Source organism: Giraffa tippelskirchi, chromosome 7 (assembly GCF_054371585.1).
Source record: "Giraffa tippelskirchi isolate mGirTip1 chromosome 7, T2T-mGirTip1v1.2.pri, whole genome shotgun sequence".
NCBI classification, from domain to species: Eukaryota; Metazoa; Chordata; class Mammalia; order Artiodactyla; family Giraffidae; genus Giraffa; species Giraffa tippelskirchi.
In genome coordinates this window covers 115,252,844-115,277,072 of record NC_137281.1, presented here as the reverse complement: position 1 = coordinate 115,277,072, position 24,229 = coordinate 115,252,844, and the positions used below count along the sequence as shown (strand labels likewise).

Sequence of the window (24,229 nt, the reverse complement as noted above, 5' to 3'; positions counted from 1 at the left end):
GCTACTTATTGGTTACTAAGCAATATAATTATGATCCCTATTTCTTTGGCTTGGGCTTAATTAGAAGCATTTGAAAAAGGTGGCCGCCATTATTTTCTTTTTGATCTATTTGTATAATATTACTTCTAGAGCACTAACCTAAGATGAATTATTGATAGATTGCTTTTCAGTTAATTTGAATAAATAGATATCTGAAAGTGTAGTAACATGGATTGACTTACTGAATGAAATGGGATGCTATTGGAGGGAATGACATCTGACTTAATGCTTTAACAGTATCTCCTTGGCTGCTGTATAGAGAATAGTATAGAAAGAAGAAGCCAATTAAGAGACTGTAGAACACATGGTTAAATTTTAAACATAGGTTGAAAGTAGGACTGATAGATGTTAGGCATCAACAACAGAAGGAATAATTACTATTAATTGGAAATGAGAAGACTGAAGGAGGAACACATCCATTTTCTTCTTCTTCCTTCCTTCCTTTTTTTTTTTTTTGTTAGAAATAAGATTGGGAATCCACATTGATACATGTTAAATGCCTATTAGACATCCAGGTGGAGATTCTAATAGGTAATTGGATATTCTATTCTGAGATACTCGTTAGAGGTATGAGCTGGCGATCCCAACTTGGAACTCACCCTTCTCTGTATTGACATTTATATTGTTTCTACATTTTGCAGTTACAAATAATGCTGCACTGAATAATCTGGTTCATATGTACTCTTGTATTGCTGGATGCACATCTTCGAGATGTATTTCCTGAAGTGGAACCTCTGGGTCAAAAAGCAAATACATAGGTAGTTTTGTTAGATACTGCCAAAGTCTCTTCCAAAAGAGTTGAGCCCAACTTGCATTCTTCCCAGTGATATTTAGTAATGGTCACAGACATTTTAGTGATGGGAAAAATTATTGTTAGTCCCCAAGAATAGGTAATTCACTTCTTTTATACCAACTTCATTGAGATATAATTCACATACCATGCAGTTCACACATTTAAGGTGTACAATTCATAGATGAAGTGTTCAAAATAGGCAAATTTATGAAGATAGAAAAATAGATTAGTGGTTATCTAGACTGAGCTTTGGGCTGATAGATTGTGGGGAGAAGAGGACTGACTGCTAATAGGATATGGATTTCTTGGGGGGTGTGGCTTGATGAAAATGTTCTAAAATGGATAGTGGTGATTTGATGGTTGCACAGGTGTGATTATACTAAAAACTATTAAATTGTACACATCTGAGTATAAATGAAATTTAAAGCCATGGGATCAGAGTGAATGTAGATGAAGAAGAGATCAAAAGACTGTGTATGTACTTTAGCATTTAGAAGTTAGGGTGATGAGCAAGAGGGACTTGAGAATGCATGTCCAGAAATACAGGAGGAAACAAGGCAAGTTTGGAATCATGGAAGGCAAATGAAGAGAGTCTTTCAAGGAAGAGGGGGTACTAATAGTATTAAATGATTCTGATGAATCAGTTAAGATGAGGATTGAGAGTTGACCACTTGATTTACAACTCCCAAAGAAGCAGTTGTGGTACAGTGGAGGGGACAAAATTCTAGTGGGAGGGGATTTGGGAAAGGGGAAATAGAGAGTAAAGACAGCAAGTATAGGTTCTTTACCCAAGAATTTTGATCTTGTAGGAAAGATAGAAAAGGGGTATAGCTGTGTGATGTTGGGGAGAGGTAAGTGGATTAAAAGCAATTTTAAATTTTTTATCTTTTTTAGGATTGAGTTAACAGCATGTTATATGATCATGAGAATGAGTCACTAGGAAGAAAAAGGAACTGATGATATAAGGAGAGGGAGAATTGTTTGAGTAGGTCAGAGGAAGATGGATCAAGTGTACAGGTAGAGGGAATGGATTTACAGCTAAGCAAGGACAGCTCATAGGAAAAGGAGATAAAATGACGTATGTTAGGTTATTAGTATGACTCCTATTTTTAGAAATATATGACTGAAATACTGGCATGGTCTTCATTTTACTACTTTTCTCTATATGACTTTTATTAAATCTAGTAATAAATCTGTGACTGTCATGGTTAAAATTGATATTGAAAGGTGGGGAGGAGCTATGAACTATTTACGCTTAGAGTTAAGAAAACTGTTCAAATACATGTAATTAAATAATTTTGCTCTTCAAACTAGGCCAGTATCTGCCTGATGGTTCTATGAAGTATCAATTAATTGATGGACAAAAGTTTTAAGTAATATTTGTAAATCAGCAAATCCTAATAATCAGTCAGTTGTATATGATTAGGCCAATAAGTTTTATCATGTTCACTTAATAGTGACTGACTATGGATGTGGTATAAGTTTATTTTTAAAGTGTTGGATATAGAATGGAAGGATTTTTTTTTTTATTGAAGTAATGATTCACAACGTTGTGTTAGTTTCTGGTGTACAGCAAAGTGATTTAGTGATTCAAATGAATATATGTATTCTTTTTCATATTCTTTTCCATTATAGTTTATTACAGGACATTGAATATAGTTTCCTGTGCTATATAGTAGGACCTTGCTGTTTATCCATTATATATATATATAATAGTTACATCTGCTAGTCCTAGACTCCCGATACAACCCTCATCTGCCCACCCTTCCTCCGGCAACCACAATTCTGTTCTCTATGTCTGTGAGTCCGTTTCTGTTTCATAGATAAGTTCATTTGTGTCATATTTTAGATTCCACATATGAGTGATATCATGGTATTTGTCTTTCTCTTTCTGACTTACCTTTACTTAGTATGATAATCTCTGGGTCCATCCATGTAGCTGCAAATGGAATTATTTCATCTGTTTTTTTATGGCTCAGTAATATCCACTATACATATATGTACATATACACACACACATATACCACAATTTCTTTATCCATTCATCTGTTGATGGACATTTAGGTTGTTCTCATATCTTGGCTGTTGGGAATAGTGCTGCTGTGAACATAGAGGAGCATGTATCTTTTCGAGTTATAGTTTTGTCTGGATATATGCCTGGGATGGGATTGCTGGATCATGGGGCATTTATGTTTTTTTAGTTTTTTGAAAAACCTCCATACTGTTAGAAAGGAAAGAATCTTAAACTACACCTCATTTGCAGATTCACTTTTTGTTTAATGTCCTGTAGACAGAAGAGTGAAATTGAATAGGAAAATTGAGATATAGACCCAAGACATACGGAAATTTAGTACATGATAAACTTGACATTTCAGAGAGGTAAAGGTGGACTTTTTAAGAAATGATTAATCATTTGGAAAAAGATAAAATTGAATTCATACCTCACATCATACAGAAAAATAAATTGCAAATGAACCAAAGATCTTAATGTAAAGGATGAAACTATATGACTACAAAAAGGAAACATGGATGGATTCTTCTGTAACCTGGGTAAAAAGAAGGTTTTCTATGACTCAAAATCCAGGAGCAAGAAAAGGAAAAATTGTTAAACTTGAGTTTGTAAAAATTTAAAGTAAGACTTTTTTGCACAGCAGAAAAACCCCACTAACCCACAAAGCCAAAAAGATACAAAACTTGGAGAAAATATGGATTATATATCATAGATAAAAGGCTAATATACCTCATGTAAGGATAAAATAGAAAAAGATCAAATAGAAAACAGGTAAAAGACATGGACAGATAGTTCTCAAAGAAAGCTATAAAAATTACCCTTAAATATTTGATAAGGTAATCACTCTCACTTATAATAGAAATCTGAGTAAAACTGCACTGAGATGCCAGTTTTCACCTGTGAGATGGACAGAAATTTAAAAGTACAAACATTCTTATCTGTGAGGAAAGGGGTATTTTCACACTTTGTTGATGGTAATACAACTGGTATTTTGATACCGCTGAACCCCCAGTTAGCATAGAATGACTCAAGAACTGGCTTCCTTGCAGAGCAAGAGAGTGAGGGAAGAGGAGTCCGTTATCTAAGGCACTTCGGGACATACATCTAACCACTTAGTCTAAGTCGCTTCAGTTGTGTCCGACTCTGTGTGACACTTAACTAGATCCCTTTTCCTCTTCTGCCCACAAATCCCTGAAGTCAGAAGGAGGTGGGAATTGTGGTCCCCTTCCTTTTGGGGCCTCAAAACTCTTGATCTCTTTCACCAAGATTGGCTTTTGAGATGCTAAAGACAAGTTAAAGGACAAAAATTATCCTTTCTCAAGATAGTAGTGGGACTACAACATGGGAAATGTTTTTGATTGTAGGGGAGTGAATATTCACTAACTCGGTGTTGTTCCTTTGGTAGCAAGTAATGGTGCTCTTTCAGTAAATGGATTCATCAGGCATGTTAGAGCAAAGGTCAGGTAACTGGAAAGGCCAAAATTATTTCGTTAACTTAATAATCTTCATTAACTGTCATTGCATAAGCCATGTATTATATATATGTATTAGATGTCATGTATTCAGAGTCATCACATTTAGAATTACTTTGTTTGTGCTAGCTATTAGAGGGTTTTTCTCTGGTGGCACAGTGGTAAAGAATCTGCCTGCCAGTGCAGGAGACCCAAGAAACATCAGTTTGATCCCTAAGTCAGGAAGATCCCCTGGAAGAGGAAATGGCAGCCCACTCTAGCATTCTTACCTGGAAAATCCCATGGACAGAGGAGCCTGGTGAGGTACAGTCCATAGGGTCACAAAAAGTTGGACACAATTGCCACATCACCTTCTATTCCAGTTCTAATAACATTGTGCTCAGTTGTGTCTGACTCTTTGTGACCCCATGGATTGTAGCCCAGCAGGCTCCTCTGCCCATGAAATTTCCCAGGCAAGAATACGGGAGTGGGTTGCCATTTCCTACTCCAGGGGATCTTCCCAGCCCAAGGATTGAACCCCTGTCTCTTTCATCTTCTCCATTGGTGGCAGATTCTTAACCACTCGGACCACCTGGGAAGCCCAATAATAAGTCAAATTAAAAAATGAGTTATCCTGTTGGTGAGAATATAAAATGGTACAAGCTGCCTTGAAAATCAGCGTGGCCATTCCTCAAAATGTTAATCCTAGAGTTACCATATGACCCAACAGTTCTGCTCCTAAGTGCATACCCAAGAGAGTTGAAAACATGTCCACTCAAAAACTTGTAGAAGTGTTTGTATCAGTATTGTTTATAGTAGTCAAAAAGAAAAGATAAGCCAAATGGCTGTTGACTGGTGAATATAGGTATTGTATACCATATAATGGAGAATTAATCTGCCATAAAAATGAAGTAATGATATATGCTACAACGTGGCTGAACCTGGAAAACATGATAAATCAAAGAAGCCACTTATAAAAGATCACATGATTCCATTTCTATGAAATGTCTAGAATAGGCAACTCTATAATAGAAAATAGATTAGTAGTTACCTAGGCCATGAGGGGTGGCGGGAGTAGTTTGAGGGAGGAAGAGGACTGACTACTAACGGATTTGGGTTTTCTTGAGGGTCTTGTGTGGCAAAAATGTTTTAAAAATTACAGTGGTGATTTGATGGTTGCACAGCTATGATTATACTGAAAACTTTTGCATTGTAAACTTTAAATGGGAATTGTGAAGTATGTGAGTTGTATCTTAGTGAAGTTGTTAGGAAAGAAGTGAATTATCTATACTTACTGACTAATAAGTTTTTTTCCGCATCACTAAAATGTGTGTGACCCATTCCTATATACATTGCTGGTTAGAATGCAAATTGGCACAACTCTTTTGAAAGGGACTTTCGCAGTATCTAGCTAAACTACTTACCTATTTACATTTTGACCCAGCGGTTCCACTTCTGGAAATTGATCCCAAAGATTTGCTTCCAGCAATACAAGAGTACATGTGGACAAGATTATTCATTGCAGCATTATTTATAATTGTAAAATAGTGAAAACAAAATGCCTATGTATAAAAAAAACAAGGAAACCTCTATAAATTGATACGGAATGATTTTTAGGATTATATGGTTAAGTGCCACAAGCAAAGTACAAATGAGCATCTATATTATATTACCTTATATAAGAAAGAAGGCAGCATAGGGAATTACACTTATCTGCAAATGAAATACAGGAAGGATAAGCCAGAAACTGCGGACACAGTGAATAGGAACAGGGTGGAAAAAATGAATGGTAGTGGGATTAAAGGAATGAAGGAGGTTGTGACATTACTGAGTACACTTTCTTGTATGGTTCTGAGTTTTGGAACTATGCCATTGTTTCACATGTTTGTAAAAAATTTATAAAGTTAGAGGAAAAAAACAGAAAACAAAAATGGCTAAAACAGAAACAAATGAACTCAACTGGATTTCAAAAGAATTACATAATTACTTGTGGTTTGGTATGGGAGCAAACTAACAAAACTTTTGAACACAGTATCTGGACTGTATGGCCTAAAGGCTGAAGACCAAGAGACCTCTTAAAAAATACCCAGTTTTGATGTATGATATAGGGCGCTCGGGGCTGGTGCACTGGGATGACCTGGAGGGATGGGATGGGGAGGGAGGTGGGAGGTGGGTTCTGGAAGGGGAAAACATGTACACCCATGGTGGATTCATGTCAATGTATGGCAAAACAAACACAATATTGTAAAGTTAAAAAATAGATAAATTAATTTTAAAAAAAATGCCTAGTTTATAGGCTTTCCTTTTTCATGGAGAGCAATGGGTTAGCCAATCCAAAACTACTTTCTTTGTATACCAGGGTCAAGTACATGGTAAATAAATATTTTGTGACAGCTGCCGCTGCTGCTGCTGCTAAGTCACTTCAGTGGTGTCTGACTCTGTGCGACCCCATAGACGGCAGCCCACCAGACACCGCCGTCCCTGGGATTCTCCAGGCAAGAACACTGGAGTGGGTTGCCATTTCCTTCTCCAATGCGTGAAAGTGAAAAGTGAAAGTGAAGTTGCTCAGTTGTGTCTGACCGCGACCCCATGGACTGCAGCCTACCAGGCTCCTCCGTCCATGGGATTTTCCAGGCAAGAGTACTGGAGTGGGTTGCCATTGCCTTCTCCGATTTTGTGACTAATAGAAGCCAGATTTCTTATTGTTGGAGGAGGGAGTTTTAAATATGCAAAGGAAGAAGGCTAGAAGGAAAGAATTTCATGGTGTTTGATTGGAACTTGAAGTACAGGTAAACTCATCTTTCTTTCTTCCATCCATCTATAAAAATAATCATAAATGAAACAGGGTTGTGTGTGTATGAGTGAATGTATGTCTATGAATATGTGTGTATATGTATATATATTAATTTAATTCATACTCTTCTATATCAACCCTTTGTATGAATCTGCTTCCTAGATGATTTTAGTCAGTAATTTTATCACTGATTAAACTTGCTAGGTAGAATATTACAAGAAAATTCATTTAGATGCTCTCTTTGTTTTTGAAGTTTGACCATTTACAGAATGTATTTGTTAAATACATTTGCTAAAAACATTAGACTTCTAGCTGTTTAATTGTGATTCGTAGGGACCTCCTTGAAATATATTTAGTTTAATTTTGTAAATGTCCCCCTAAATTTTCCTTTAAGAAAAATGTTTGCAATATTAATAAAATGTTAGTAAAGAACCTCCCGTAATAGACATCTCTAGTATGTACAAATAGGAAACAACATGTCTATCAGTCTTCATTGATTAATGGATTAAATTCATTTCAACATTTGGATTAATGTACTAGCATGTACAAGGAGAGATAAGAAAGCCTTCCTCAGCGATGAATGCAAAGAAATAGAGGAAAACAATAGAATGGGAAAGACGAGAGCTCTTTTCAAGAAAATTAGAGATACCAAGGGAATATTTCATGCAAAGATGGGCTCAATAAAAGGACAGAAATGGTAGGGACCTAACAGAAGCAGAAGATATTAAGAAGAGGTGGCAGGAATACACAGAAGAACTATACAAAAAAGATCTTCATGACCCAGATAATCATGATGGTGTGATTACTCACCTAGAGCCACACATCCTGGAATGGGAAGTGAAGTGGGCCTTAGGAAGCATCACTACGAATAAAGCTAGTGGAGGTGATGGAATTCCAGTTGAGCTATTTCAAATCCTAAAAGATGATGCTGTGAAAGTGCTACACTCATGTCAGCAAATTTGGAAAACTCAGCAGTGGCCACAGGACTGGAAAAGGTCAGTTTTCATTCCAGTCCCTAAGAAAGGCAATGCCAAAGAATGCTCAAACTACCGCACAATTGCACTCATCTCACACGCTAGTAAAGTAATGCTTAAAATTCTCCAAGCCAGGCTTCAGCAATACATGAACCGTAAACTTCCAGATGTTCAAGCTGGTTTTAGAAAAGGCAGAGGAACCAGAGATCAAATTGCCAACATCCGCTGGATCGTTGAAAAAGCAAGAGAGTTCCGGAAAAACATCTTTCTGCTTTATCGACTATGCCAAAGCCTTTGACTGTGTGGATCACAATAAACTGTGGAAAATCCTGAAAGAGATGGGAATACCAGACCACCTGACCTGCCTCTTGAGAAACCTGTATGCAGGTCAGGAAGCAACAGTTAGAACTGAACATGGAACAACAGACTGGTTCCAGATAGGAAAAGGAGTACGTCAAGGCTGTATATTGTCACCCTGCTTATTTAACTTATATGCAGAGTACATCATGAGAAACGCTGGGCTGGAGGAATCACAAGCTGGACTCAAGATTGCTGGGAGAAATATCAATAACCTCAGATACGCAGATGACACCACCCTTATGGCAGAACATGAAGAAGAACTAAAGAGCCTCTTGATGAAAGTGAAAGAGGAGAGTGCAAAAGTTGGCTTAAAGCTCAACATTCAGAAAACTAAGATCATGGCATCCTGTCCCATCCCTTCATGGCAAATAGGTGGGGAAACAGTGGAAACAGTGACTGACTTTATTTTTCTGGGCTCCAAAATCACTGCAGATGGTGATTGCAGCCATGAAATTAAAAGATGCTTACTCCTGGAAGGAAAGTTATGACCAATCTAGACAACATATTAAAAAGCAGAGACATTCCTTTGCCAACAAAGGTCCGTCTAGTTAAGGCTTTGGTTTTTCCAGTAGTTGTGTATGGATGTGAGAGTTGGACTATAAAGAAAGCTGCGCACTGAAGAATTGATGCTTTTGAACTGTGGTGTTGGAGAAGACTCTTGAGAGTCCCTTGGACTGCAAGGAGGTCTAACCAGTCCATCCTAAAGGAGATCAGTCCTGGGTGTTCATTGGAAGGACTGATATTGAAGCTGGAACTCCAGTACTTTGGCCACCTGATGCGAAGAGCTGACTCATTGGCAAAAGACCCTGATGCTGGGAAGGATTGAGGGCAGGAGGAGAAGGGGACGACAGAGGATGAGATGGTTGGATGGCATCACTGACTTGATGGACATGGGTTTGGGTAGACTCCGGGAGTTGGTGATGGACAGGGAGGCCTGGCGTTTTGGGATTCCTGGGGTCACAGAGTTGGACACGAATGAGCGACTAAATTGAACTGAATAGTAAAAAATAGTAATCAACATGTTTTTATCTATAGTTGACAAAATGTAATCTAAAGAATTAAAGCTGTTTTGGAGTCATTGGATTTGCTACTGAACACCTCATTTAAAATATATAATTGCTATTGTATAATTATTAAATATAATCATAACCTTATACTTTTTATAACTGTACTCCTATACTTTGAGGAAGAAAATATGTGTGAATCTTAGGTACTTTAATGATTATTAATTATGTAATAATTGAATTTTCTTTTGGTGAATTCAAATTATTAGAATCTCTTCCTGAAAAAATCAAATTACATAATAAAGTATGTCTTGCTCTATAGCTGGTGTGAATATATTAAAAAAGAAAATATTGTAAAACCTCAAACTAATTTTTTGTTTACTGCTGTATAATTTGGGGCAGTTCTGGGCATTTATGGTAGACAGCTGACACATAACCAATTACAAGTAGCAATTTTGATAAAAATTTAGAATTAGGTTTTTTAAAAAGAATTCTCTTTCCATCTAAATTGAAGCCTCTACATATTGTTTCTCACTAAAAATAGTCAGAGATACTTGGAAAAAATGGCTGGTTTTGTACTTTGAAGCAGGAAATATGCAAGATAAACCTGGAACATCATGTTATACCAGGTAATAAGGAAGCTTAAAGTTTACTGGAATCTTGTCAGAAAGACTCCCATGGGCTGAAAATCGAATTCTTTGAGCTTTAATAATTCCTACAGTGGTTTGAGACACAACATATATGTTTAAATACAGAATTCATAATGACTCTTTTAAAAAATAACTAGTCATACTGTTGGGGATACTGTTGAACCAGTCGTTGTTTTAAAAGCTGAAAGAATTACTTATCCTATCTTTCCTTTGAGAACTGTACCCTTGGGCTGCCACGTAGATGATGAGGGGGAAATTTATTTTTATAGAACTATTCTAGCTAACAAATGGGAAAAGAATTATAAAATTAGAATATCATCACTTTGTAAACCTTGGTAAGTTAATGAATGTAAGCATTGAATATCATGGATTTTAACACTACCAGAGAAGAACAGCTAGAACATTTGCCTCTTGATGTAAAACAAAATACTACCCATGAAAAACTCTTCCCCCTGCCAGAAAGAAGAATTGAACTTCAATCTGATCAAGCATCTAAATTCAACTACTAATTTATGGAAAATACAGAAGAAAATGTTAAATACTAATAACAGCTCTTCGCTGGATATAATCAGAAAAATCCAACCTGTAGAAAGCTACAAAATAACCAAAAATTTTTTCCCTCTCCCAAAATCTCAACAAACAGGAGGGGACACATTTAAAAATTAAAGTTAAATAAAATTAAAAATTCAGATCCTCAGTTTTCTTTAGCCGTGTTTCAAGTGCTTAGCCAGCCATATGTGACTCATGGCTACCATATCAGACACGGCAGGGATGGAAAATTTCCATTTTTGCAGAAAGTTCTGTTGGATAGTTCTGTTAATTTCCTAGGGCTTCTGAGTAAATCACCACAATCTGGGTAGCTAAAATTACAGAAATTTATTCCCTGACAGTTCTGGAGGCCTGAAGTTCAAAATTAAGGTGTTGGTAGGACTGTACGTCCTCTGAAGGATCTAGGGGCTTATGCTTCTTTGTTTCTTTCAGCTTCTGATGGCATTCTGATGTTTTTGGTTTGTGGTAGCATATTTACCTTTTCTCTTTTAAGGACACCAGTCATTGGATTTAGAGCCTACTACTCTTAAATCTAGGGTGATCTTGAGATCCTTAATTACTTCTTCAAAGACCCTATTTCCAAATAAGGTCATGTTTGCAGATAATGGGTGTTAGGATTTGAACATAATTTTTTTAAGAGACAGAATTTTAACCTACTACAACAAGGTTACTAAACATTAAAAGGGACTTGAGACATATCAAACAGTTGCAGTGTTTGGACTCTTTGGATTCTGATGCAAGGAAACATAAAATTAAAAATTATGAAACGAAGGAATTCCCTGGCAGTCCAGAGGTTAGGATACCACTCTTCCACTGCTGGGGTCATGGGTTCGATCCCTGGTCTGGGAACTAAGATCCTGCATGCCATGTGGTGTGGCAAAGGAGGGGAAAATGTCACTTCAAAAAATCGTTTAAAAATTATGAAATGATTGTGCATTTGGATAGTGAATATCTATATTAAATTTTGTTAGCCCTTTTATGGGTAGTAATAGTGTTTAATCCTTTTTAAAGAAAGAACTTTTATTGTTTAGAAGTAGAGCAATATTTACAGTTGAGATGAAATGATATATTGGAAATTTTTCAAAATAATGCAGAAAAAAAATCAAAAAAAAATAATGCAGGAATGAGGAAATGAATAGGTTATGGATCAGGGGCTGCAAGCTACAACCCATGTTGGTTACAGCCTGTTTTTGTAAATAAGGTTCTATTGGAACATAGCTATACCCATTCAAGTACATATGGCTACTTTTGTGCTATAAAGGCAGAAGTGAGTAATTTAAAAAGAGACCCATGGGCCTTGGAAAACTGAAAACATGTACTGTGTGACATTTTAGTTAAAAGTTTGTGGACCCCTGCTTGGTATAGTTCAAAAGATGTAGACAATGAATTGATAATAGTTAAAGCTGTCTCTTTTTTGTATATGTTTGAAATGTCCCATAATATGTTGAATTTTCTGAAAAATAATAGTTGCTTGTTTCTCTGATTTGAGAGTAAGAAAGAACTGTCTAGAAAAAGAAACTCAAAGGAAAGTATGTAAATATTTTATTCTAGAAAAAGTTCTATTTGTGACATTTTATCTCTGAGGTATGAAATGACTGTGGTAAAAAGATAACATTTTTTAAATCTGACTGTTGGAAACATGAGTCTTAACATTATTTTGTATTTATCTGTATGCTAAAATATTTTTAATTAAAAAAAACCAAACTCACATGTTATAAATGTAAGTTAAAATGTGTAAGGGCAAACGAAACATTTGAGAAAGAATTTATAATATATAACAGCAGTTTGAGAGCCTTAATAAATACACATCCTTTATAAATTTCCAAGAAAAAAAATCTCCCTGTTAGAAAATTAGAAAAGGACACATATAGTATTTGCCAATAAAGGCAGTTGGGCAACTTGCATATGGGAAAAATGGTTTAAAAAAGAGACAGACCATAAGGAGAAAAGTTAATTAAAAAATAGACACCGTTAAGATTTAAAAAATATATATGTAAATATAAAATCTCTCACCACTATATATGGGGAGGGAGGAGAACTATGTATGTATATGGAGAAAGTTAAATTTGTAGCTTTGCTAATTTTTGTGTATATTTTGGCCAAACAGATTGTTTTGAAAGTAGTATTTTAGGGTAAGTTGAAGTTTCTAAAGTTTAACAAGTGAAGAAAGGTATATGAGCTATTTTTCATTATTGAGTTTGTTGGTCAACAGTTAGAAATTTCTGTTCGTGTTTAACATCTTGTGTATACTGATTGTTGAAATACTTCTCTAGAGGTTCTTAGTCTTTAGCATATATCATAGTTACCTAGAGGGCTTGTTCTATAACATGACTCTTGACCTCATCCGCAGAGGTTTTGATTCATTGGGTTTGGGATGGGGCAAAGGATTTGCATTTCTAACAAGTTCTCCTGTGAGCTGATGCTGCTGCTGATTTTGAGGGACCACACTTTTATAATTGCTGCTCTACAGTGAAGAGAAAAGAGAAGGAAAGGAAAAAATGATATTTGTATATAGCAACTATATACAGAGGATTGTATTCAATATCTTATAATATTGTCTTTGATGTGATGCACAAGGTGTTATGACCAGTTGAATATACAGTATATGAAAAACATTCCTCTTTTTTTTTTTAAGAGAATCATTTGGAGCCTTAAGCTTTGTGTGTGTAACTTGTATAGCTTTGGTATGTAGTTGATGATTTCATTGATTTAGGCCTAACTTTTTTGAACAATACTGAGCTTTTAAAAATTTTTTGAAGTATAGTTGATTTATTAATACAATGTTGCATTAATTTCTACTGTGCAGCAAGGTGATTCAGATATATGTATATGTATACATATACACATATTATTTTTTAAAATATTCTTCTCCATTATGGTCTATCATAGGATATTGAATATAGTCCTCTGTGCTGTACAGTAGAATCTTGTTTATCCGTTCTATATATAATAGCTTACATCTGCTAACCCCAACCTCCCACTCCATCCTTTCCCCAACCCCTCCCCCTTGACAGCCACAAGTCTCCAAAACTGAGCTTTTTGAAGATTATTGAGTTGCCGTGTTATTTAGGTGAATGAGAATGACTTCAGAGTGGAAATAGTGAGAAGAACAAGTGATATAAAGAAAAAGTATGATTCTACTAATATAAAATTAAGCAGGCAAAGCAAAACACTACATTTTTAGGGAAATATATTTGGTAAGGTTATTTTAAAAAGCAAGGGAATGATAAAGCTAATTTCAATATTGTAGTTACTTCCCAAGGGGAGAGTATTTATACTTCATTATTTGTATTTATTACCTTATTTATATGATGTAAATACTTTTTTAAAAAAATAATATTCAATAAGAATAATTAAATCCTAAAGTAAAATGCTGTATTTCCTTCAGATAGGAAAAAAAGTCTTGAGAAGAGTAAGACTCCCTTAGACTCCTAGTTGGGCCTGCCAAATACCCTAGGCTGGCACTGTATGTTAGAATTTCTGCAATGATGAAAATTTTAAAAATCTTTGTTAAATGTGCCTAATAAGCACTCGAAATGTGGCTAGTGTAACTGAGGCAGTGCTTTAAAATTTAATTATTTGAAATTTATATTTAAATAGGCATATGTGACTGATGTCTACCATATTATTGCAACTCTAGACAGTTTAGAACATGGTTTAGCCCTTGATTTAATAATCTGTTAATAATTCTCCTATAGAATATACAGTGTTTGGTTTGCTGACATTTTGCTTAGGTCACTGATTTTTGTCTATTATCTTGTGTGCTTTGACTCACGCTTCTTGTGTCGAATGGTAGCAGTTTGATTCACTTCTCTTGTGCCTTATATTCCAAAAATTGAGTCTTCAGGATCAGAAGCTCCTGGACTAAGTTTATTGAAAACATAGTATTTTATTAGTTACAGTGTGTTTTGAAATTTTCATAAGTTGTTATTTTTATTGTCAGAATTTTATGACTTGATATTCTGTTGATTTATACTTAAAATATTAATCCATTGACTTTTCTGAGCCCCAAACAAAATTCTTTTTATTTTGTAACTTGAGTCATTCAGCAAATATTACTTGCTATGAACCATGCATTTTTTTGAAAATTGGGGAATGATAGAGGAAATAGACTCTGACTTGTGATGTGAGCATATTTGGTAGTATTTTTAGAAAGAAAGCACAGTGTGCTTGAGAGAAACACTGGATAGTCATATACTGGAGGAATGAGAATAAGATAGTATATGACTGGGAAGAGACCAAACCAAAATGTTTATATATTTTCATTTTGTTATTTTGTCACTCGATGGTAATGGAGATTGTACATCAAAATTCTTAACAGTGTTCCTATTACTGTATAAATGTGATTTTTTAATTCACCAAAGAACTTGTAATATAGAAAGAACTCATAACCAAATATCTGACAACTCAATATTTTTAAAAAATAAGGCAAAATTATCTAAAATTATACTACATCAAAGAAGATACATGATGGCCAACAATACTTGTAAAACATGTTCAGTGTCGTTAACATTGATATCAGAGAAATGCAAATTAAAACCACAGTGAGTCACTCTATAATCAATTAGAATGACTAAATTAAAACAACAACAATAAATCATAATACCAAATATGGCTGCGTCTGTGGAGCAACTGCAATTCTAATGTCAAATGGAAATGAAAAATAATCTAGACACCTTAGGAAAGCAGCTTGACACTTTCTTACAAATTCAAGATACACTTACCATATAACCCAACATTCCCACTCCCTGGAATTCATCCAAGAGAAATGAAATGTGTATATACATTTTTTTTTTGGAGAATCATCATAGAGGACTTATTCATAATAATACCAAATGGAAAACGACCCAAATATTTATCAACTGGTGAACAGATTTAAAAAATAATACCACAATACAGATAACTCATATCTACATAAAGGAAAAGTAATTCAGCAATCAAAAGAAACAAAATATTGATAAGCGTGTACATGATTATATCTTGAAAGCATTAAGCCAATTGAAGTAAAACACTATATACTGATACCTTCTGTATGGAACTTCTCTGTCCTGATGATAGTTACTGGTTTTACCTTTTTAATATTACACTTCAGTCCTCATGTTCTAGCTTTGTTCTTCATCCTTGGTTGAAAGCTTATTATAGTAATAGGTGTTATCCAGATATCTGAAACCTGTCATGAAGTGCTTAGAAGTGAATCTGTTTTCTCTGTCCATTCGAAGCCAATAGCATCCTTGATTCAGATTGCCCAGATGGATGTCTGCTTTTTTGCTCGTTCCTTTTACAGACCAGCTTCCTTTACTTATTTATAACTTTGCCCAAATTCACAAGATCTGTAACTTAAGCACGCCTTTATATCTGACTTTTGGGTCCAGTTCACAAGAGAGAACATTTGATTATTAATAAGCCAGTGGATCGACTAGTTTCAGATTAGTCACCCCTGTCTTGTCTAGTTGGGATTAGGGAATGTGATCGTTGACTGGTATGGCTGCCTACGCTGCACATTTAACTGAGTAGAATTTGTGATGTGATATTATACAAGTAATTAAATGAATTCTCCATATGTTAGGTTTCTTTGATTACCTTTATGTATGTTCATTAACATATGTTTTAAGCACTTATAAAAATATACAGTGACAGGTGATGGTACTACAAAGATGACTAGAGGTAGATATAATCCTTGCCCCAAGAAGTTATAGTCCTAGTGGAACTAAGGGAATGGGAGTGACACATAAACAATAAAAATGATGTAATACAGTGATAATAAGTAGGTAACTGATACAAGTAGACTACTTAATAGTCATATCAAGTAAGGATGTAGAGTTGGATTTCTGTCCCTGCAGTAAACAGTGTGACCTTGAGTAAGTTTCTTAAAATATCAAAGTACCAGTCTTTAAAAAGAGAGTGACACACAATTTCATTGTGTCACCCCAGAATAATGTACATGAAAGTGTGAAGTGTAACAAAAATGTTATAATTGTTTTATTGAACTATTTTATTACCTTCAGTTTTAGTGTAATCTAGTAGTTGTTGAAAGACTGATCTTTTTTTTCTATTGCTGTAATCTTGGAGGATATGTCATCTTTTTGAGACTTGACTTTTGCTTTCTTTTTCATGTGGATGTAAATTTTGTTGTGAATTTTAATGTAGTGCCCTTTCCATATTACTTGTTGATCTCTTAGTTCTTCTAATAGGTACTTTGCTATTTTGTCAGGCTTTTTCCTTGTACGTTCTTTTGCCTTTCTGTGTTTTTACTTTTCTCTTTGAATGTAACATTTTACTTTTGATACAAATATTTGAAGCTCTACTTTTATACATAAGCATTCTTTGTGTATAGTATTTCTACTAAGTTGCTTTATTTTTAAAATCAATATTGTTGCTATTGTTTTGTATTAACTCAAGTTTATATTGGTGTATCATTATTAATTGATTAGTTAAGAGTGAAGGCATCTGTTGAACTTGTGTCATTGTGAATCTGTATTTTTCCTCCCAACTCAGCTACAGGTTTTATATTTTAGAAGTCAAATATTTTAATGCTTTCAAGTTACATTGCTTTCTGTAGTTTATTCTGTTGGGAAATATGAAAACGATTATTGTTAAGAGTGAAGGCATCTGTTGAACTTGTGTCATTGTGAATCTGTGTATTTTTCTTTCCAACTCAGCTACAGGTTTTATATTTTAGAAATCAAATATTTTTATGTTTTCAAGTTACATTGCTTTCTGTAGTTTATTCTGTTGGTAAATATGAAAACGATTATTTTGTTTTTCATTTGAGACAGATACATGCCACTGATTGTAAGTCGTGTGTGTGTGCAGTCTAAGTTGTTTGAGTCGTGTCGGCTTCTTTGTGACCCTGTAGGCTGTAGCCCACCAGGCTCCTCTGTCCTAGGGATTCTACAGGCAAGAATACTGGAGTGGGTTGCCATTCCCTTTTCCAGGGGATCTTCTGACCCAGGAATTGAACCTACATCTCTTAACATCTCCTGCATTGGCAGACATGTTCTTTACCACTAGCGCCACCTGGGAACCCCTGATTGTAAGTCTTGTATTGTTATATAAATTAGTCAGTTACATTGGATGGCTACCGTATTGGATAATTGGCACTTTACATTGACAGCTATCAGCAAAATTAGCTCTTCAAAATGGTGACGGATAAATATGTATTATTTATTTACTACATGTATCTTGTGTAATGAATGATACAGAATAGTTACAGAGTCTAGAATTTAAACAGTGGCATTCAGTGATACGAAAAAAAGCATATAAATTTTTCTTTTGCAGTACTGAAAATGTCATTTGTAAAGTAATATATACATACATGTACATACAGAAAGTGAAAAAATATAAATAAGCAAAAAAAATAAAAACACCATATTCCCATCACCTAGAGATGACATAGTTAATACTTTGGTGGTCTTTTAGATATTTTTCTGTGTGTATATATATGTATACTTGTATTCCTTTAGTGGTAATATATTACTTTGTACATGTTATTTTAATATATGCTTTTTTATGTTAATTTCTGCTTTTCCGTATCAGCTTACCTAATCCATGCTCACATTTTTTCAGTTTATTCTAAACTGTTATTTGCAGTTGATCTCAGGTCCAATCCAGAATAACTACTTAAGTCTTTTAAATCTGGCACAGCACCGCCCCCTGCCACCACACACACACCTTTTTCTTGGCACTGACTTTTTGATTAGCCGTTGCCTTTTGTTGAGCATGTCTCTTGTTGGGGGCGGGTGGGGGGGGTAAGGTGGCATGTTTAGTTGTGTCCTGTTGGTGTTGTTTAGATTATTCCTCTATATCCTGTATCTTTTTTTTTTCAGCTCTCTATATCTTGTGTTTTCAGTAAGCTCATAATTTTAAATTTAGCTACAATATAAACAAGAAAGGCAATGCCAAAGAATGCTCAAACTACCACACAGTTGCACTCATCTCACACGCTAGTAAAGTAATGCTTAAAATTCTCCAAGCCAGGCTTCAGCAATACATGAACCATGAACTTCCAGATGCTCAAGCTGGTTTTAGAAAAGGCAGAGGAACCAGAGATCAAATTACCAATATCCGCTGGATCATCGAAAAAGCAAGAGAGTACCAGAAAAACATCTATTTCTGCTTTATTGACTATGCCAAAGCCTTTGACTGTATGGATCACAATAAACTGTGGAGAATCCTGAAAGAGATGGGAATACCAGACCACCTGACCCGCCTCTTGAGAAACCTATGTGCAGGTCAGGAAGCAACAGTTAGAACTGGACATGGAACAACAGACTGGTTCCAAATAGGAAAAGGAGTACATCAAGGCTGTATATTGTCACCCTGCTTATTTAACTTATATGCAGAGTACATCATGAGAAATGCTGGGCTGGATGAAGCACAAGATGGAGTCAAGATTGCTGGGAGAAATATTGATAACCTCAGATATGCAGATGACACCACCCTTATGGCAGAGAATGAAGAAGAACTTAAGAGTCTCTTGATGAAAGTGAAAGAGGAGAGTGAAAAAGTTGGCCTAAAGCTCAACATTCAGAAAACTAAGATCATGGCATCCAGTCCCATCACTTCATGGCAAATAGATGGGGAAACAGTGGAAACAGTGGCTGACTTTATTTTTCTGGGCTCCAAGATCACTGCAGATGGTGACTGCAGCCATGAAATTAAAAGACATTTACTCCTTGGAAGGAAAGTTATGACCAACCTGGACAGCATATTAAAAAGCAGAGACATTCCTTTGCCAACAAAGGTCCATCTAGTCAAGGCTATGGTTTTCCCAGTGGTTATGTATGGATGTGAGAGTTGGACTATAAAGAAAGCTGAGTGCCAAAGAATTGATGCTTTTGAACTGTGGTGTTGGAGAAGATTCTTGAGAGTCCCTTGGGCTGCAATGAGATCCAACCAGTCCATCCTAAAGGAGATCAGTCCTGGGTGTTCTTTGAAAGGACTGATGTTGAAGCTGAAACTCCAATACTTTGGCCACCTGATGCGAAGAGCTGACTCTTTGGAAAAGACCCTGATGCTGGGAAAGTTTGAGGGGAGGAGGTGAGGGGGACGACAGAGGATGAGATGGCTGGATGGCATCACCAACTCGATGGACATGGCTTTGGGTGGACTCAGGGAGTTGGTGATGGACAGGGAGGCCTTGCATGCTGCTATTTCATGGGGTCGCAAAGAGTCAGACACGACTGAGCAACTGAACAATATAAACTCCTCTTCTCAGTAATCTTTTAACTAGATCAGTATGGTAACTACAAATATTGAATGATTTTTGTCCTCATCTTCCTTTTTGTTCAAAGACTAGAAGAGTTTTCATGAATTACCTATGTACACATTTCTTAAATTACGGTAAATTAATAAAAAGGAAATCTAGATTCACTTAGGACCACAAATATTATTATCTGTGTGCTAGTCTGTCCAACTCCTTGTGACTCTGTGGACTGTAGCCCTTGATGCTCCTCTGTCCATGGGATTCTCCAGGCAAGAATACAGGAGTGGGTTGCCATGCCTTTCTCCAAGGGATCTTCCGACTCAGGGATCGAACCCGTCTCTTAGATCTCTTGCACTGACAGGTGGATTCTTTACCATGAGCGCCACCTGGGAAGCCATTGTTATCTGTAGCCTGTGATAATCTACTTGAGTATAAATTCAAGTTATCTCTAGGGTTTTCTTTAAAAATACTTAATAAAACATTTAAAATAATGTTTTCTTTAAAAAGGAAAATATGAAGTAGGTGCATTGCTGAACCATTTGCATACCTTAGCTTGTATTAATAGGACCATTATTGATCAAATTAGAAAGTTTTAATTACAAGGTCAGTTCTTAAATTTAGATCACCACGTGTTTCAATTTTGGGAAACGCCTGTTGCAGAGTGCAAAATGTTTTAATGAGTATTTAAGAAAATAGATTCCTGAGAGATTTGACATTTCAGTGTATTACTTACTTGAATTTCACTGCTTCTTACTTTGCCTTGTATTAATAATTGGGAAAGTGCTGATAGATTCTATGCTACCAAATTTTAAAATCCACAGACTACTGAAACATGGAAATATTAGTAGATGTATCTAAAAACATAAAGTAGGAAGTATGAACCTTAAAACTTATATTTCTGAAAATCTCATTGGTGATTTTACAGTTGTGAAATTTGATTTTTGGAAAAATAGGTTTGGGGATTAAAACTGCAAACGAAGATGAGTCCTTACATATTTTTATATCTATTAACCCAGGACAGTAAAATAAACTTTAAACAGAAATGATTTATAGTGCTTTCTTCGGCAGTACATATATTAAAATTGGAATGATACAGAGAAGATTAGCATGGCCCCTACGCAAGGATGACACACAAATTTGTCAAGCGTTCCATATTTTTTGAGGTTTGACAGAAAACAACAGAATTCTGTAAAGCAATTATCGTTCAATTTTAAAAAGTATTTAAAAATTTATGAAGATTTTACATATTTCAAATTAGATGAGCATTATGCAGTGAATTTTTGTTTGTTGACCCTAATTACTGAAAACATTGTACTCCTTCCCCAAAAGTTTCAGTGGAGTGGTTTTATTAATTCTTCTTTCACCCAAATTGAGTAGTTTATATCTTCTTTCTTCATGTGCCTACTACTTTTCTGATTTTATCACTTAAATACTAATGGATGCCTGCTCATTTCTCATTATGGACCCAGAGATAGGTGTGGATGTGTAAGCAAGGGAAAAGATTTGGAAAATCTTCCCTTATTCAATGATTATATCTGATCCTTTGCTGTGCTCTTTCAAACCTAAGGCATGAGCAAGGCTGAGCTCTCTGACTTGGATCAGGGTATCCTTTCCTAATTTAAATTCCCTTCCACATCAGACATAGGAGTCCTATTTCTAATACCTAGTTTTAATTTTCTTTCCTGAACTTTAATCACAAAAACTTCTATACCTGCTTGGTCATATTCCTTGTCATATATGTATATGTACATATGTACAAGACATATACATATATATAAACAATCTCTGCTGCTGCTCAGTCGCTTCAGTCGTGTCCGACTCTTCGCGACCCCATGGACTGCAGCCTACCAGACTCCTCCGTCCATGGGATTGTCCAGGCAAGAGTACTGGAGTGAGGTGCCATTGCCTTCGCCGAAACAATCTCTAGGTACCTCATTTTCTAAATATACCTCACTTGAATAGTTGAATTTGAATCTCTTAGTTGAGGCGAATGCAATCAGAAGTGAATCTGCAGGTATACAGTTAATTAGTGGCCCATTAGCTGGTAAGGAGAGTTTATAGTTTGGAAAGAATGTGTATAAGTTTACATGTAACACAGTATTATATCAGTACATAGAAGGTGACCTTGATTTATCAGGTTACAAAAGTAGCATTACAGAGACAAAAGGAAAATTTCTTCAATCCAATTTAATCTTACCAAATTAAGCAGTTACTTTTTGTTTGTTTTAAATGATCTTTTAGCTGTTTTCTTAAGAAATGTAGATTTTTCTTCATAACCATGATTTAGTTGAAAAATCAGTTATATTGCTCAGTATTGGGCCAAATCACTGTTATCTACTCTGGTTATTGACCCCTAAGATCCTTAAAATATGCTATCATTTTAGAAAGTAGAGGATAAAAAGGGCACCTCTCCTGATAACTGAGGTTGCTTCGTCTGCCAAAAATTCATGCTATTTCCTAGCCCTTCCACCCAAGTTCAGTTCAGGAAATAATTGCTGAGCATCGTTCATTTGTATTTGAGCACTCTTGATGGTTTGGGTTGGCCTCAAGTTAGAGTACTGACTGTTGTGGAGGAGGTTAGTCTCATCACAGGGCATGATGAGCAATGATAAGAATGACTGTGTAGTATTGGAGGGAAGGAGGGAAGGTATAAGTCAGCCCCAGGTGGGCAGAACTCAGAATGCACAGACTTCAGTCAATATTTTGAAACATACCTCTTTTAAACCCCCAAATGTTAACTTGAAAACTGTTGGCTTGGAAGACACTTCTTTCAAGAGAAAATACAGATATAAAAAAAAAAACAAACTCATTCATGGCCATTAGCAAATTGTTTCCCATGATAGAAGCAAGCAAGAAGCATGAATTTGATCATCGACTTCCAGATCTATTTCTTTTGTTTCACCGTCCATTATCCTGGGTTGCTTCAAGGTTCATTCCCACTCTTTAAAATCTCAATGTGTTGATTTCAAAAACCAGAAGAAAGAAAAAGGCAGGGGTCATATTTAAGGGAATGTGGGAATAGAGGGGCTAGTGGGAAGGAAAGCTAGAAAAGCCAGGCCAGGAGTATTAATCCAATGTTTACACAGTAAGGAGAGTGATTTCTTTATATGATTAGTAAATTTTCTATGATGGAGATTTCTGAAAAGAAAGTTCTGAAATTATTTGTAAAGTAGCAGCATACATAAAGTATTAAACTTTTCAAGAAGACAGTTTTGAAGAACAGCATAGTTTTGGTTTAAGTGTTGACATGCTTATTTAGAAAAGAATTAGTCTTGCTACAGATCATATTAAATGGTTTAAAATAGCTGATGAGTAGAACAGCTGTTGGTTGCAACTCATGATTCCATGATGAAGTATAGAACTCATGGTCCAGTTTTCAGTATCAAGCTGTTTGCTCTATCTTTGATTCTAGCCACCTTTGAAGTCAAACACAGTGGGGCTTGTTGACGTCTCAGAAGTAATAATGTAGAGGGATCAGAGGATGATTATTTTAGTAAAAATAAAAGTTGCTTCATGCATTTAAAGTCAGGTGTTATACATGATATAATGCCTGAAAGAAAATCGAAGCTTCCTGTGTTCATAAGATGGCAACTCAAAGAAAAACAGACTTTATGGCTTTTGAGGTAGTTATTATACAACAGTCTGGCTAACAGAAGCTGAAGATATTAAGAAGAAGTGGCAAGAATACACAGAAGAACTATACAAAAAAGATCTTCACGACCCAGATAATCATGATGGTGTGATTACTCAATTAGAGCCAGACATTCTGGAATGTGAAGTCAAGTGGGCCTTAAGAAGCATCACTACGAACAAAGCTATTGGTGGTGATGGAATTCCAGTTGAGCTATTTCAAATCCTAAAAGATGATGCTGTGAAAGTGCTACACTCATGTCAGCAAATTTGGAAAACTCAGCAGTGGCCACAGGACTGGAAAAGGTCAGTTTTCATTCCAATGCCAAAGAAAGGCAATGCCAAAGAATGCTCAAACTACCGCACAGTTGCACTCATCTCACACGCTAGTAAAGTAATGCTCAAAATTCCCCAAGCCAGGCTTCAGCAATACGTGAACCGTGAACTTCCAGATGTTCAAGCTGAATTTAGAAAAGGGAGAGGAACCAGAGATCAAATTGCCAATATCCGCTGGATCATCGAAAAAGCACAAGAGTTCCGGAAGAATATCTATTTCTGCTTTGTTGACTTTGCCAAAGCCTTTGACTGTGTGGATCACAATAAACTGTGGAAAATTCTTAGATGGAAATACCAGACCACCTGACCTGCCTCTTGAGAAACCTGTATGCAGGTCAGGAAGCAACAGTGAGAACTGGACATGGAACAACAGACTGGTTCCAAATAGGAAAAGGAGTACATCAAGGCTGTATATTGTCACCCTGCTTATTTA

At 35.7% G+C, this 24,229-nt stretch overlaps 1 protein-coding gene, 1 long non-coding RNA gene and 1 other non-coding gene across 38 annotated transcripts in view; all 3 read left to right on the top strand.

Annotated features, from left to right (window-relative positions):
• The window catches only part of TCF12 (transcription factor 12), a 395,492-nt gene that overhangs the window by 45,826 nt on the left and 325,437 nt on the right, over positions 1-24,229 (top strand). The window lies entirely within an intron of this gene.
• On the top strand, positions 628-9,775 carry LOC145513524 (uncharacterized). Its single transcript, XR_014059462.1, has 2 exons — positions 628-1,442; positions 9,351-9,775. It is a non-coding gene; the product is annotated as an uncharacterized LOC145513524 (long non-coding RNA).
• LOC145515891 (U6 spliceosomal RNA) lies at positions 20,883-20,989 on the top strand. Its single transcript, XR_014061101.1, has one exon. It is a non-coding gene; the product is annotated as a U6 spliceosomal RNA (small nuclear RNA).